The sequence below is a fragment of the Musca autumnalis genome, unplaced genomic scaffold, assembly GCF_047663935.1.
Source record: "Musca autumnalis isolate F117 unplaced genomic scaffold, ASM4766393v1 scaffold_4, whole genome shotgun sequence".
In the NCBI taxonomy this organism is placed as follows: Eukaryota; Metazoa; Arthropoda; class Insecta; order Diptera; family Muscidae; genus Musca; species Musca autumnalis.
Window position 1 is genome coordinate 208490019 of NW_027411977.1, and position 13871 is coordinate 208503889.

Consider the following 13871-nt stretch of genomic DNA (forward strand, 5'->3'; position numbering starts at 1 on the left):
ACCTTAATATTCCCTCCATACTATGGTGAATGGTATAAAAATCAAGGAATATTGTAAAATGTAATAGAATTGCTTTGGTTACATATTGACTTGCGAAATTTTTAAGCCGTTGTTTAATACGTTATGTTTAACCTATTACTGGTCATATGAAAAAGTGATATGACATTAGAACATAATAAATATTGCTTTTATTAATAAGTTTAACCTTGAATGACATTGGACATACATACATAGTTCGTCAGAACAGAACTGATGATTTCTAAGAAATCATTAGAAGCTGTTTAATTCTGATATGGCACAAACCTTTGTGTCAACATTCCATTCCTTATGTGGCTGACCTATACCTTTATTTATTTCAAAGTGTTAACCACAAACTATTGTTCATATAAATGCTCAAACAAACGTTTACTAATCGAACTAATAATTTGTAATAACGTGAGTGATATCCGCTGGACTTTATCAGTTGATTGTAAACTTTATTGAAAGCACAACGATTTCATTTCGTCTCGCAACAAAGAAAAACTAAACCTATAATGGAAATTTTAAATTTTTTACCACTGGCAGTTTTAGTTTTGACATTCCTCTTGGGAAATGTAGCAATTTCTAATGCGAAAGAGGATGTCCGAACATTAGACAATTGTGGCAAATACACTTGTGGAGATAAGCGTCATATCGGTATGTTACATTGTACACTAATTATTGTTAACTTCTAGTTTTAATATTTTATCTTTTTTGTCAGGTTAAATGCAGAGGTTGAGCATAAGTCGCTTTACAAAATTCAAGTTCAGTAATGTGAAAATCAATAAAAATAATTTAAAGTTAAATTAAAAAAAAAATAAAAACATCATATTTAATTTCTGAATTCTCTAAATTGATTTTTTGTAGGAAAGGTTTGTTGAATTGATTTTAGCTGAATTGAGTTTTCCTATAGAAAACTGCGCTGGCTTGACTTTTTCTCTAGAAAAAGTTCGCTGAGTTGAGTTTTCCATAGAAAAAGTTGGATGAATTGACTTATTCTACAGAAAAAGTTCGCGGAATTACTTTTTCTTTAGAGAAAGTTCCATGAATTGACTTTCTTATAGAAAAAGTTCCTTGAATTTTGGTATGGAATTGATTTTTTTCGACAAAAAATTTAGCTGAATTTAATTTTTCGATAGAAAAGTTCTCTGTGTTGATTTTTCTATAGAAAAAGTTCCCTGAATTGATTTTTCTAAGAAAAAGGTCGCTTTATTGACTTTTTCTTTAGAAAAGAGTTCGCCGGTGTTCGACAGAAAAATGTTGCTGAATTTTATTTTTCGATAGAAAATTTTTACTGAATTTACTTTTTAAATTGATTATTTTTAGAAAAAGGTCGCTGAATTAGCTTTTTCTATAAAAAATTCGGTCGTTGAATTAACATTTTTTATAGAAAAAATTCGCTGAATAGACTTTTTCTATAGAAAAAGTTCGCTATAGAAAAAGTTCGCTGAATTGACTTTTTCTATAGAAAAAGTTCGCTGAATTGACTTTTTCTATAGAAAAAGTTCGCTGAATTGACTTTTTCTATAGAAAAAGTTCGCTGAATTGACTTTTTCTATAGAAAAAGTTCGCTGAATTGACTTTTTCTATAGAAAAAGTTCGCTGAATTGACTTTTTCTATAGAAAAAGTGCGCTGGATTGACTTTTTCTATAGAAAAAGTTCGCTGAATTGACTTTTTCTATAGAAAAAGTTCGCTGAATTGAACTTTTCTATAGAAAAAGTTGTCTAAATTATTTTTTCTCCAGAAAAAAGTTCGCTGAATTGACTTTTTCTATAGAAAAAGTTCGCTGAATTGACTTTGTCTATAGAAAAAGTTCGCTGAATTCACTTTTTCTATAGAAAAAGTTCGCTGAATTGACTTTTTCTATAGAAAAAGTTCGCTGAATTGACTTTTTCTATAGAAAAAGTTCGCTGAATTGACTTTTTCTATAGAAAAAGTTCGCTGAATTGACTTTTTCTATAGAAAAAGTACGCTGAATTGACTGTTTCTATAGAAAAAGTTGGCTGACTTGACAAGTTCGCTGAATTGACTTTTTCTATTGAAACAGTTCGCCGAATTGACAAGATCGCTGAATTGAATCTTTTCTATAGAAAAAGTTCGTGGAATTGACTTTTTCTATAGAAAAAGTTCGTTGAATTGACTTTTTCTATAGAAAAAGTTCGTTGAATTGACTTTTTCTATAGAAAAAGTTCGTTGAATTGACTTTTTCTATAGAAAAAGTTCGTTGAATTGACTTTTTCTATAGAAAAAGTTCGTTGAATTGACTTTTTCTATAGAAAAAGTTCGTTGAATTGACTTTTTCTATAGAAAAAGTTCGTTGAATTGACTTTTTCTATAGAAAAAGTTCGTTGAATTGACTTTTTCTATAGAAAAAGTTCGCTGAATTGACTTTTTCTATAGAAAAAGTTCGCTGAATTGACTTTTTCTATAGAAAAAGTTCGCTGAATTGACTTTTTCTATAGAAAAAGTTCGCTGAATTGACTTTTTCTATAGAAAAAGTACGCTGAATTGACTGTTTCTATAGAAAAAGTTGGCTGACTTGACAAGTTCGCTGAATTGACTTTTTCTGTTGAAACAGTTCGCCGAATTGACAAGATCGCTGAATTGAATCTTTTCTATAGAAAAAGTTCGTGGAATTGACTTTTTCTATAGAAAAAGTTCGTTGAATTGACTTTTTCTATAGAAAAAGTTCGTTGAATTGACTTTTTCTATAGAAAAAGTTCGTTGAATTGACTTTTTCTATAGAAAAAGTTCGTTGAATTGACATTTTCTATAGAAAAAGTTCGTTGAATTGACTTTTTCTATAGAAAAAGTTCGTTGAATTGACTTTTTCTATAGAAAAAGTTCGTTGAATTGACTTTTTCTATAGAAAAAGTTCGCTGAATTGACTTTTTCTATAGAAAAAGTTCGCTGAATTGACTTTTTCTATAGAAAAAGTTCGCTGAATTGACTTTTTCTATAGAAAAAGTTCGCTGAATTGACTTTTTCTATAGAAAAAGTTCGCTGAATTGACTTTTTCTATAGAAAAAGTTCGCTGAATTGACTTTTTCTATAGAAAAAGTTCGCTGAATTGACTTTTTCTATAGAAAAAGTTCGCTGAATTGACTTTTTCTATAGAAAAAGTTCGCTGAATTGACTTTTTCTATAGAAAAAGTTCGCTGAATTGACTTTTTCTATAGAAAAAGTTCGCTGAATTGACTTTGTCTATAGAAAAAGTTCGCTGAATTGACTTTTTCTATAGAAAAAGTTCGTTGAATTGACTTTTTCTATAGAAAAATTTCGCCGAATTGACTTTCTTTTAGAAAAAGTTCGCTGAATTTTGCTATGGAATTGATGGTTTTCGACAGAAAAATGTTGCTGAATTTTATTTTTCGATAGAAAAATTTTACTGAATTTACTTTTTAATTGATTATTCTTAGAAAAAGGTCGCTGAATTAGCTTTTTCTATAAAAAAGTCGGTCGTTGAATTAACATTTGTTATAGAAAAAGTTCGCTGAATTGACTTTTTCTATAGAAAAAGTTCGCTGAATTGACTTTGTCTATAGAAAAAGTTCGCTGAATTGACTTTTTCTATAGAAAAAGTGCGCTGAATTGACTTTTTCTATAGAAAAAGTTCGCTGAATTGACTTTTTCTATAGAAAAAGTTCGCTGAATTGACTTTTTCTATAGAAAAAGTTCGCTGAATTGACTTTTTCTATAGAAAAAGTTCGCTGAATTGACTTTTTCTATAGAAAAGTTCGCTGAATTGACTTTTTCTATGGAAAAAGTACGCTGAATTCACTGTTTCTATAGAAAAAGTTGGCTGACTTGACAAGTTCACTGAATTGACTTTTTCTATAGAAAAAGTTGGCTGAATTGACTTTTTCTATTGAAACAGTTCGCCGAATTGACAAGATCGCTGAATTGAATCTTTTCTATAGAAAAAGTTCGTTGAATTGACTTTTTCTATAGAAAAAGTGCGCTGAATTGACTTTTTCTATAGAAAAAGTGCGCTGAATTGACTTTTTCTATAGAAACAGTCAATTCAGCGTACTTTTTCCATAGAAAAAGTTAGTTGAATTTACTTTTTCTATAGAAAAAGTTCGTTGAATTGACTTTTTCTATAGAAAAAGTTCGTTGAATTGACTTTTTCTATAGAAAAAGTTCGCTGAATTGACTTTTTTATAGAAAAAGTTCGCTGAATTGACTTTTCTATTGAAACAGTTCGCCGAAAAAGTTCGTTGAATTGACTTTTTCTATAGAAAAAGTTCGCTGAATTGACTTTTCTATAGAAAAAGTTCGCCGAATTGACTTTTTCTATAGGAAAAGTTCGCCGAATTGACTTTTTCTATAGGAAAAGTTCGCCGAGTTGACTTTTTCTATAGCAAAAGTTGGCTGAATTGACTTTGTCTATAGAAAAAGTTGGCTGGATTGACTTTTGATATAGAAAAAGTTCGCTGAATTGACTTTTTCTTAGAAAAAGATCGCTGAATTGACTTTTCATGCCCCATGAATTGACTTTTTGTTAAAAAAATTTCGCTGAATTGAAAAAGTTCTCTGAATTGGAATTTTCTATAGCAAAAGTTCGCTGAATTGACTTTCTTATAGAAAAAGTTCGCTGAATGTTGCTATGGAATTGATTGTTTTCGACAGAAAAATGTAGCTGAATTTAATTTTTCGAAGGAAAAATTTTCTGAATTTACTTTTTAAATTGATTTTTCTTAGAAAAAGGTGGCTGAATTAGCTTTTTCTATAGAAAAAGTCCGCTGAATTGATTTTCCTATAGAAATAATTCGCTGAATTGACTTTTTCTATAGAAAAAGTTCGCTGAATTGACTTTTTCTATAGAAAAATTTCGCTGAATTTACTTTGTCTATAGAAAAAGTTCGCTGAATTGACTTTTTCTATAGAAAAAGTTCGCTGAATTGACTTTTTCTATAGAAAAAGTTCGCTGATTTGACTTTTTCTATAGAAAAAGTTCGCCGAATTGACAAGTTCGCTGAGTTGACTTTTTCTATATAAAAAGTTCGCTGATTTGACTTTTTCTGTAGAAAAAGTTCGCTGAGTTGACTTTTTCTATAAAAAAAAGTTCGCTGAGTTGTCTTTTTTTATAGACATAGTTTGCTCAATTGACTTTTTCTGTATAAAAGGTTCGCTGAATTGACTTTTTCTATTGAAACAGTTCGCCGAATTGACAAGATCGCTGAATTGAATCTTTTCCATAGAAAAAGTTAGTTGAATTTACTTTTTCTATAGAAAAAGTTCGTTGAATTGACTTTTTCTATAGAAAAAGTTCGTTGAATTGACTTTTTCTATAGAAAAAGTTCGCTGAATTGACTTTTCTATAGAAAAAGTTCGCCGAATTGACTTTTTCTATAGGAAAAGTTCGCCGAATTGACTTTTTCTATAGGAAAAGTTCGCCGAGTTGACTTTTTCTATAGCAAAAGTTGGCTGAATTGACTTTGTCTATAGAAAAAGTTGGCTGGATTGACTTTTGATATAGAAAAAGTTCGCTGAATTGACTTTTTCTTAGAAAAAGATCGCTGAATTGACTTTTCATGCCCCATGAATTGACTTTTTGTTAAAAAAATTTCGCTGAATTGAAAAAGTTCTCTGAATTGGAATTTTCTATAGCAAAAGTTCGCTGAATTGACTTTCTTATAGAAAAAGTTCGCTGAATGTTGCTATGGAATTGATTGTTTTCGACAGAAAAATGTAGCTGAATTTAATTTTTCGAAGGAAAAATTTTCTGAATTTACTTTTTAAATTGATTTTTCTTAGAAAAAGGTGGCTGAATTAGCTTTTTCTATAGAAAAAGTCCGCTGAATTGATTTTCCTATAGAAATAATTCGCTGAATTGACTTTTTCTATAGAAAAAGTTCGCTGAATTGACTTTTTCTATAGAAAAATTTCGCTGAATTTACTTTGTCTATAGAAAAAGTTCGCTGAATTGACTTTTTCTATAGAAAAAGTTCGCTGAATTGACTTTTTCTATAGAAAAAGTTCGCTGATTTGACTTTTTCTATAGAAAAAGTTCGCCGAATTGACAAGTTCGCTGAGTTGACTTTTTCTATATAAAAAGTTCGCTGATTTGACTTTTTCTGTAGAAAAAGTTCGCTGAGTTGACTTTTTCTATAAAAAAAAGTTCGCTGAGTTGACTTTTTCTATAGAAAAAGTTCGCTGAATTCACTTTTTCTATAGAAAAGGTTCGCTGAATTCACTTTTTCTATAGAAAAGGTTCGCCGAATTGACTTTTTCTATAGAAAAAGTTCGCTGAGTTGACTTTTTCTATTAAAAAATGTCGAAGTTCGCTGAATTCACTTTTTCTATAGAAAAAGACCGCTAAATTGACTTTTTCTATAGAAAAGGACCGCTGAATTGACTTTTTCTATAGAAAAAGTTAAAAGACAGAAAAATGTAGATGGACTAACTTTTTCTATAGAGACATTTGACATTTTTTATAGCAAAAGTTCACTGAGTTGTCTTTTTTTATAGACATAGTTTGCTCAATTGACTTTTTCTGTATAAAAGGTTCGCTGAATTGACTTTTTCTATTGAAAAAGTTCGCCGAATTGACTTTTTCTATAGAAAAATTTTAATTGATTTAATTGATTGATTGATAAAAAAGGTCGGCGAATTGACTTTTTCCATAGAAAAAAGTTCGCCGAATTTTCTATTGAAAAAGTTCGCTGAATTCAATTTTTCTATAGAAAAAGTTCGCTGAATTCACTTTTTCTATAGAAAAAGTTCGCTGAATTCACTTTTTCTATAGAAAAAGTTCGCTGAATTGACCTTTTCTATAGAAAAAGATGGCTAAATTATTTTTTCTCCAGAAAAAAGTTCGCTGAATTAACTTTTTCTACAGAAAAAGTTCGCTGAATTGACGTTTTCTATAGAAAAAGTTCGCTGAATTGACACTTTCTATAAAAAAGTCGCAGAATTTCTTTTTTATAGATAAATTTGATTCACTTGACTTATAGAGAATAATAAAATTGCTGATTTGTGATAAATAAGCTACTTTTATAATTGAGTTTTTCTATGGAAAAAGTTCGCTGAGTTGGAAAAAGTTCGTTAAGTTGAATTTTTCGATGGAGAAACTTCGCTGTAGAAAAATTTGGCTGAAGGGAATTTTTCTATAGAAAAAGTTGGCTGAAATGAATTTTTGTACAGAAAAAGATGGCTGAAGTGACTTCAGCGAATTTTTTCTATAAAAAATTTGTCCTGAATTGGGTTTTTTTATGGAAAAATTCGGTGAATTGACCATTTCTATAGAAAAAGTTCGTTGAACTGATAATTTCTATCGAAAGTTCGTTGTATATACTTGTTCTAAAGAAAAAAATTTTTAAATTGATTTTTTCAATAGGAAAAGCTTGCTTAACTGACTTTGTAGAGAAAAAAATAAGCTGAATTCACTTTTTTGTAGAGACAGCTGTTTTATTTTTATAAAAAAAAATGCTAAATTGCCTTGTGCCATAGAAAAATTTCGCTTGATTTATAAAAAGATCGCTGCATTGACTTTTTCTATAAAAAATTTGCTGAATTTACTTTTTCTATAGAAAATGTTTGCCAAATTCTGCCAAGTTCTGAATTGACTTGATCTATAAAAAGATCGCTGCATTGATTTCAACAAAAAAAAAAAAAAAAAACCGAATTTATTTCTATAAAAAAGGTTCTAATGTTTTATATTCAAATTGTGAATCAAATGTACATAGCACACATTTGTCAAATACCCAAGAAAACTAATTTTTTGAACTTAAGTTTTGTAAAACGATTGAAGCACCACCTCTGCATTTGAACTAAAAAACAAAACGATAAAATGTCAAAAAAGCAGAGGTTAGCAATAATTATAGCATTATTCAACATACCATTATGGCGCTTATCGCCGCAATTATATTTGCAACAATTGTTTAATGTTCGGTAATTCTCTTTTGCATTCGAAATTGCGACATTTCCCAAAATAGTTACCAAAACCAACACGACCAGTGATAATAATTTCAAAATATGCATTATATGTAGGTTATGTTGCGACATGAAATTTAATCGACGTGCTATCAATAAAGTTTAAAATCAAGCCCAACGGATATCACTCAATTACGGTATTAAAATTATTTGCGATATTTCGATTGGTAAACGTTTGCTTTGAAATTTATAATTAGGATAGTTTGGGGTTAGCACTTTCAAAAAATAAAAACCAAGCCATTTTCAGTCAGCTACACGTCCATAAAGGAATGCAGATTTTGGCAGATGGGTTTGTACCACATCAGAATTAAACAGCTGATTTCATCATTTCTGTTGTTCTTTTAAGGTTCAACCTATAAATATAAGAAATACATCAGTAATAGTTTAAACTTAGCGGATAGAACAAATAGAGAAAATATTCTCGCAAATTAATATGGCAATAAAACAGCTGTATTATTTTCTAAAATATTGTTTGACTTTGTTCATTTTCTTAAGACATATCGACGCCTCCAAATAATAGTATGCTAAGTCGACTTAGCATGTTTTCAAGTTCTTTACATTTTTATATTTAACGTCCTTTAACTTAAATTCTGTCAAATTTTGGTAATGATCGGAAAATCCGAACAGAAGTTATTAACAAATATTTACTTAGCATAGTACTGAAGGTCAAAGAAATTTCCAAACTTTTAGAGCTTGTCCTGCAAAACTCGCATTTCAGAATTAGCAAACTATTATTTGGAGGTGTCGAACTTCCTTTAACTTAAACTCTGTCTAATTTTGGTAATGATCGGTCAATCCGAACAGAAGTTATAAACAAATATTGACTTAGCATAATACTGAAGTTCAAAAAAATTTCCAAACTTTGAGAGCTTCTCCTGCAAAACTCACTTTTTAGACTTAGCATACTATTATTTGGAGGTGTCGATATTACCCTTACAACAACAAACTGTGGTAAATACTCTTGTGGACGGAGGTAATTAATTAATAATTAACTTTTTTCTCAATCATAAAACAAATATTTAAATTGTATTTTTTTCGAAAAGAAATAAAAACAAGGATAATAGTTTTGTTAGTCCTTAAAAAAAATATTGGCTAAATATTCACGATTAAAAATTCAAACTCTTTGTATCGTCTTAAAAAAAGTAAAAAGAGGCAGCAGGTTCCCGGTGATACGAGACTCTGCTGAAAACATACACGCAGTAAAAAAACGGCCTCTCTTACATATGTCCTAAACATATTTTGCAGCTAACAAATATATGTTTGCAACAGTCCCAAACATAACATATGTTTGGGTCCTGCAAACAAATATATGTTTGGGTGCAAACAAATTATATGTTTGGGTGCAAACAAATTTATGTTTGGATGCAAACAATTTATACAAACCCAGAAGCCACAAAAAAACAAACACATGCACCAGTGGGCGATTACTGAGAGCAAGGGAGCGTAAATTTCAATGTAAAACACTTTGAAATATATGCTCTCTTGCTCTCAGTAAGAGCTCACTTAACCCACTTAGCGCCGAGAATTTTTTTTTGCGAGAAAACTTAAAATTGTTTATGAAAAATATATTTTTGAGACTTTTTAAGCATTTTTTAATAAATAACTTTTTTCTCTTAAACGTATAGTTTTCCTGCAATCGAGCCTTCTTTTGAAAGTGCCAAAAACTTTGGAGTGTAATATTGGTGTATCCTTACATGCCAATCCCTTGGTTTTTGATTGAGAAAATACTCTTACTATATTCCTAACAAATCCCTGACTTTGATTCTAACATTTGTAATTAAATTTGTATCGCATATTTAAATTTTTCATCAAAAGTCGAAAATTACAAAAAAGTCGATTTTTTTGAATAGCTTGGGTTTTAGGCCAATTGCGTGGAAATGCCTAGGTCAAATGAAGCGTTATAAGCGTGAAATGACATATAACAGACAATACTTTAACAAAATGCAAAAAACCCCACAAAAATATTCGAAAATACCAGAGTTTTACGTCAATTTTTGCAACCATTTTTTGTGGCGTTTAAACGACCAGTGGCTTTATCTGGGTTAATATCTCTATAATATACACACAAATGGTGGTGTTTTGTTTATTGAAAGGCACAACAACAACAGACACATAGGTACATACAAAATTCCAAAGAAATATATAACATACTGTAATAAAAGAAAATCTGATTGAAATAATTCGTAAATAGTCACACTTTTAAAAAGAAAAATATATAAAAACGTAGTTGAACGCTTCTCCTTAGTTGTGAAATAAAACAAATTTTACTCAAAGTTGACATCATCAGTGGGGAATCGGCATCTGGAATCAAATGATTATGTAATAAATAAATATGGATATACCATATTTCAAATATACATATGTATGTAATTACCAATATTAAATGTGTGTGCTTCTCCAATAAAATAATTTTATTCAACTTTTCGATTCAATTATAAAATGTATTGGGCATTTAATTCGCTAAAAACACAATTTTTTTTAAGAAAACACAAAACACTGATTTATTCACTCACTTTCCCGTCTTGACGCTACGCTGGCAACTAAAACACTGCAGAAAGAAAAAACAAAATAATTCATACCGTTTCTTCTTATCCTCTTCGCCTGTTACGTTTGTTAACAACAACAAAATAAGAAGCACACAAGTTTGACGCATACACGCCATCAAAACACCAAAGCCCCCTTCTTCACTTCAACGTCTTCTATTATACAATACACACAACTCTTTATTATAAAACAGCATTCCGCAGCTGCGAGAGCACTGTTATTACTCTCGTTGATAAACATCCTCTCTCCGCCCATGAAAAAGATGTTCTAACATAACAAATATGTTTTACCCAAACATATCAAATTGAGATATGTTACAAAATGTTGCAAACATATATTTGTTTGGACCCAAACATATTATGTTTGGATCCAAACATATATTTGTTTGGACCCAAACATATTATGTTTGGATCCAAACATATATTTGTTTGCAACCGGTCCAAACAAATATTTCTAACATAAATTGGACCGCACAGAGGGGTGAAATCACAAAAAAACGTAAATAAATTTAAATTTTTTTGAATAGCTATTTCTGTACGATTATAGATTAGAATACCGAAAATATCACTGTCATAGATTCTAGTTACACTGCGTTAAATCTGAACAATTTTTCTCTTTTTACAAAACAGTTGCACAATTTTATACATTCTGATCAATCATTGTTTTGTTTTCATATTTTATTACAGAAAGAAATGTCTCAATAAATTTAATTCTTAATCCATATTATGTTTTTTGTTTTTTAAAGTGTTGTTGTTTAAACCATCAGATGTGATAATTTTAGAAATGAATCGTAAACTGTAAGAGAAGGTTATTAGTAATACTGATTGCTGTCGATTGGGCTGTGTGAACTATTCAGGTTGCTGTCGGAGAAGAGAACGGTTAGTGGGAGCTGGCTAAGAGCAAAAAAAAAGAGTAAGTTTTTCCCATGGAAAATGTCAGCGAACTTTGTTTTTTGGTACTTGCCAATGCCGAAACCTTTTCTACAGAATAAGTCGTCTCAGCTTACTTTTTCTGCAGAAATAGTCAATTCGGAAAACGGTATCTAAAGAAAAACATTCAACAAATGTTTCCATAAACAAGTCAATTTAAATAACATTTCTAACTTTTTCCATAAAAAAAGTCAATTCAGCGAACTTTTTCTATATAAAAAGTCAATACAGTGAACATTCTCTATATCAAAGTTCAATTCAGCGAACTTTTTCTATAGCTAAAGTTAATTCAGCGAACTTTTTCTATAGAAATATATATTCAGCGAAATTCTAGAGAAAAATTCAATTCAGCGATTTTTTTAGAGAAAAGCCAATTCAGAGAACTTTTGTTACAAAAGAAGTCAATTCAGCGAACTTTTTCTATTGAAAATATACTCATCGGACTTTTTCTATAGACAAAGTTCATTCAGCGATCTTTTTTAGAGAAAAAGTAAATTCAGGCAACTTTTCCTATAGAAAAAGTTGATTCAGGCAACTTTTTATAGAGAAAAAGTCAGCCAACTTTTCCTATAGAAAAAGTCTGGGCAGCCAACTTTTTCTATAAAAAAGTCAATTCAGCCCACTTTTCTGTAGAAAAAAAGGTCAATTCAGTCAAAAAGTCAATATTAATTCAGAAAACATTTTCTAGAGAAAAAGTCAATCCAGCAAATTTGTTGTATAGAAATTCAATTCAGCCAACTTTTTCTATACAAAAAAGTAAATTCAGCCAACTTTTTCTATAGAAAAAGTCAATTCATTCTTCTTGGTGTTTTGGTTTGGCTTGAGGTCATGGAACATAAAAACAACAATTTGTAGTTGGTTTTAATGTATCACTTTATTTTACCGATATTTCGATCGTCCTCGACGATCATCATCAGGGATTTGACTTTAAGTAGAAAAAACAATAACATATTGTTACATAAAATGTTTAAATAACAAAAATATTAATTTAGCAATAATTACATTTTTGTTGTTTTAAGTTAATGAATTGGCGAAATTTCCACTTCCACTCATGTTCTAAGGTATTTTCCAACTGAAGTATTTTTGTGTTTCTCTATAGTGCTTCGGTAGATTTGAGCACAATTCTCCGTATCTGTCTTGTAATTAATACGATATTTTGATGGTACATTAATGATGTGGAGCATTTCCAACATATATCGCCGTCTGTAGTTATTTTCTTGCGACAGTATTTGTACATCATTTAAGTCAGGTGTGTGTCCTGTTACTGCACAGTGTGCTGCTAGTGCAGTTTTTTGTTCCATAGGTTTGCTTTTTATTCTTTGGTCTGATTTATGTCCACTTAACCTTGTTTTTAATTTTGTTTTGGTTGTCCCGACGTAAACCTTTTCGCAAGTATTGAAAATATCACCATTACATTTGATCTTGTAAACGACGTTCGATTTTTCTTCGTTTGGAACTTTCGCCTTTGTGCGGCTGAAAAAGTTGTTGTTGGTATTGTTGCTTTTCAATGCAATTTGGTATTTTTCTCTGCTATATAGATTTGAATTAGAAAAACGTTCAGAGAAGCCTGGCACATACGTTGCTCTTTTATATATCTTCTCTGCTTTTGGTTCTGTGTAGCCAATTTTATTGGTTTTAACCTGTTTGATTAATTCACTGATAGTCTTTTTTGGGAAGTCATTCATGGCCAGAATCTTCCTTATTTTGATTTCATTGCTCGCGTGGAATTTGTTATCACTTATATTGAGTACTCTGCGTATGAAATTTGTAGCGGTATTTATTTTTATGCGTCGTGGATGTTTTGAATTAAAGTTTATAATTCTTCCCGACGCAGTTGGCTTTTGATACCAATCTAGCAATAGTTTATTTCCTTGCCTAATTACAAGTGAGTCAAGGTATGGTAACCTCAGCATTTATGCTAACGAGGATATATACACTTTCATACGGGCAAAATGTGCCTCATCGAAATAATGGTTTTAGACCCCAAGTATGTTTAGACGAAATGTGTTTCAGACAATTTGGAGTCGATTGAGCAATGTCCGTCCGTCCGTCTGTCTGGCTGGTGCGCACGATAACTTTCGAAAGGATGAACCGATTCGGTTCAAATTTTGGCTTTCGTAATATTTTGCCCAAACTTAGTTTAAGTTCAAAGATGGCCTATATCGGTCCACTCTTTCCGGTACCTCCCCCACAGAAGTTCGAAAATGTTCGGAAAATTTATGCGCACGATAACTCCTGAAGGGAGTCACCGATTTGGTCCATACTTTGCACATCCTGAAATGTGTACCAGACTTAGATAAGGTGTCAATATGGACTCAATCAGTGAACTCCTTCGGGTACCTCCTTCACAAAATTTTGGAAAAGTTCAGTTTAGGGCCATCTCTCGAATCGCTTTGATTTTGGTTGCAGCAACTTGTATTCAAAAAAATAGCATGAAAGT

General features: G+C 30.6%; 1 long non-coding RNA gene across 1 annotated transcript; it reads left to right on the forward strand.

The window, feature by feature from the left end:
- The first annotated feature begins 414 nt into the window (after window positions 1-414).
- LOC141402735 (uncharacterized) lies at window positions 415-842 on the forward strand. Its single transcript, XR_012412705.1, has 2 exons — window positions 415-675; window positions 740-842. It is a non-coding gene; the product is annotated as an uncharacterized lncRNA (long non-coding RNA).
- Window positions 843-13871: the final 13029 nt, after the last annotated feature.